Consider the following 2,896-nt stretch of genomic DNA (forward strand, 5'->3'; position numbering starts at 1 on the left):
CCTGATTTCGGCTCAGGTCATGATCTTAACAATTTGCGAGTTGGAGCCCCATGTCTGTGCTATCAGCACAGAGCCTGCTTTCAATTCTCGGCCCCGCCCACCCCCTCTCCAAATAAAAATAAACTTTAAAAAATTATAATGAAATGGATCATAGACCTAAAGTGAAGTGTTCAAACCACAAAACTCTTTTTTGGTTCTCAATTTTCATGCAGGAAGTCACACAAAAGATTCCAGAGCAAGGAGTTTTAATCCTCCTCCTCCTGGTTAATCTAAAAGTAACACAACGTGTAACTGTTTTGCTCTTAACCCCTAGGTGCAACCAATCATGTAGATTACACTTCAAATATTTTGGGGAGAGAGGTTTCAAATACCTTTTGGGAAAGCGCACCTCAGAGATTACAGTAATCTTGGGGCGCCTGGGTGGCTCAGTCAATTAAGCACCCAAGTTCAGCTCAGGTTATCTGATGGTTCGTGGGTTTGAGCCCCACATTGGGCTCTGTGCTGACAGCTCAGAGCATGGAGCCTGCTTCAGATTCTGTGTTTCCTCTCTCTCTCTGCCTCTCTCTGCTCATGCTATCTCTTTCTCTCTCGCTCGCTCTCAAAAATAAACAATTTTAAGGGGCGCCTGGATGGCTTAGTCGGTTGAGCGTCCGACTTTCGCTTAGGTCATGATCTCGCGGTTCGTGGGTTCGAGCCCCGCGTCGGGCTCTGTGCTGACTGCCAGCTCAGAGCCTGGAGCCTGTTGCAGTCTGTGACTCCCTCTCTCTCTGACCCTCCCCTGCTCACGCTGTCTCTCTCTCCTAGAAATAAGTAAGAATATTTTAAAAAATAAATAAATAAATAACTTAAAAATATTTTTTTTAAAGATGCCATCAAGTGAAAGAAAACCCAACGAACAGAAGAGATCTGTAAATCCGGTATCTAATAAGGTACTTGTATCTAGAATGTATATGAAGAACTCTTACAACTCAGTAATAAAAAAGACCAAGTAAACAGGTGAAGAGACTGAACAGACATTCCTCCGAAGAAAGCACACAAATGGGAAAGAAGCACAGGACAAGGTGCTCGCCATCCCCAGCCACCAGGGAAATCAAACCTACGACGAGATGCCACTTGACACACACTAACGTGGCTACAGTTTTACAAACCAAACTAGTACACGGAAAGAAGGAGTGTCAGCGAGGACGTGAGAAACCGGAACATCATACGTTCCTGCCTAACAACATCAAATGGTGCAGCCACGTTGGAAAGCACTTTAGCAGTTTCTTAGCAAGGTCAGACGGAGAATTAGGACGTGAGCCGGGGTATAAAGCCCCCGAGTACGTGATGAAATCGCACGTCCACACAAACATCTGCACACCAGTGTTCACTGGAGCATTATTCCTGAGACCCAAAAGGATAGAAACAACCCACAGGTCCATCCACCGGATAAATGGACACAATGTAGCCCATCCACCAGTGGAATACTATGCAGCCAGGAACAGGAATAAAGTGCTAACACGCTGCAACCCGGTAAGGCTTCAAAGCGTCACGCTAAGTTTAAGAAGCCAGACACAAGGGGCGCCTTGAGTGGCTCAATCAGTTGGGCATCCGACTTCAGCTCAGGTCATGACCTTGTGGTTTGAGTTCCACGTCAGGCTCTGGACTGATAACGAGGAGTCTGCTCCAGCTTCTCGGTCTCCCTCTCGCTCTCAAAAGTAAACCTTAACAAACAAAAATGTTTAAAGAAAAGCAGCAGCAGCAGCCAGACACAAAAGGTCACACATGGCAGGTCTGTGCTCACAAGCAATACCCAGAAGAGGCAAACCCAGAGGCAAGGGCACCAGGAGGGGGGAAGGATTAATCGCTGGTAAAGAGATTTGGGCGAGGTGACGATTAAAAGGTCCTAAAACTAGTTGGCGCGCCGGGTGCGTGATTCTGTGACTATACTAAAACACAATGGATTTTTGGATTGTATACCCTTAAATGGGTGAACTTTATAAAACTGTTAAAAGAAAGAAAAAAGAAAAAAGAGCAGGGGCACCTGGCTGGCTCGGTCAGAAGAGCATGTGATGCGATCTCAGGGTTTTGAGTTTGAGCCTCACCTTGGGTGCAGGGATTTCTTAAATCAACTTCAAAAAAAAAAAAAAAAAAGCAAACAATGGCTCCATCCCAAAGGAGGGCGCATGCTTCCTGGACAAGGGGTCAGGAGACCTGGGCACTTGGCCTGTGCTGCCAGCCAGCCTCCCTCTGTCAGGTGCCCACGCCCGCTGCCCCCACGGCGCTCGGTGCCCGAGAGCCTGCTACGCGCCAGGCGTGGCTCTTAACCATTTACGCAGAGCACCGCAAGGGCCCTCCTGGGTCCAGACGAGGCAGCTACCATCGCAGCCGGACAGCCGAAGCGTAGGCACGTTAAGGAACTCGCCAAAGGCCACACGCCGAGCGACCCTGTACACGTGGCGCACACTGTGGACTCTCACCAGGAGCCACCCGCAGCTCCAGCGTTCGGCTTCCAAGTTTGGCACAAAGTTCGACACACACTTCAAAGAATCTTCTCCCCGAGTCTCTAGGAACGGTCAAACATTGTACTCATGCCAATTCTTTCTTGAGTATGTGTGCAGTTGCAAGTACTTAAGTTATGGGTTACTTGTTCTCACGGTTCAAAAGTCCGCATTTTGAATCTGGCGTCGGCCTTTCATACAAATAGTGGCCGGAGGGCCGCCTGGGGGGCTCAGTGGTTCAGCGTCTGACTCCTGACTCCCGCTCAGGTCGTGACCTCACGGTTCGGGAGATGGAGCCCGCGTGGGGCTCTGTGCGGACAGCTCAGAGCCTGCTTGGGACGCTCTCTCCCCCAGTGTCTCTGCCCTCCCCTGCTCGCGCTTGCTCACTCTCTCTAAAGAAACTTAAAGAAGAAATA

At 49.1% G+C, this 2,896-nt stretch overlaps 1 protein-coding gene across 1 annotated transcript in view; it reads right to left on the minus strand.

The window, feature by feature from the left end:
- Nucleotides 1-2,896, minus strand: part of GPR143 (G protein-coupled receptor 143) — a gene marked incomplete at its 5' end in the record, with an annotated part of 58,618 nt that overhangs the window by 27,853 nt on the left and 27,869 nt on the right. The gene's annotated exons all lie outside the window — the stretch shown is intronic.

The sequence above is a fragment of the Crocuta crocuta genome, unplaced genomic scaffold, assembly GCF_008692635.1.
Source record: "Crocuta crocuta isolate KB4526 unplaced genomic scaffold, BGI_CrCroc_1.0 scaffold512, whole genome shotgun sequence".
In the NCBI taxonomy this organism is placed as follows: domain Eukaryota; kingdom Metazoa; phylum Chordata; class Mammalia; order Carnivora; family Hyaenidae; genus Crocuta; species Crocuta crocuta.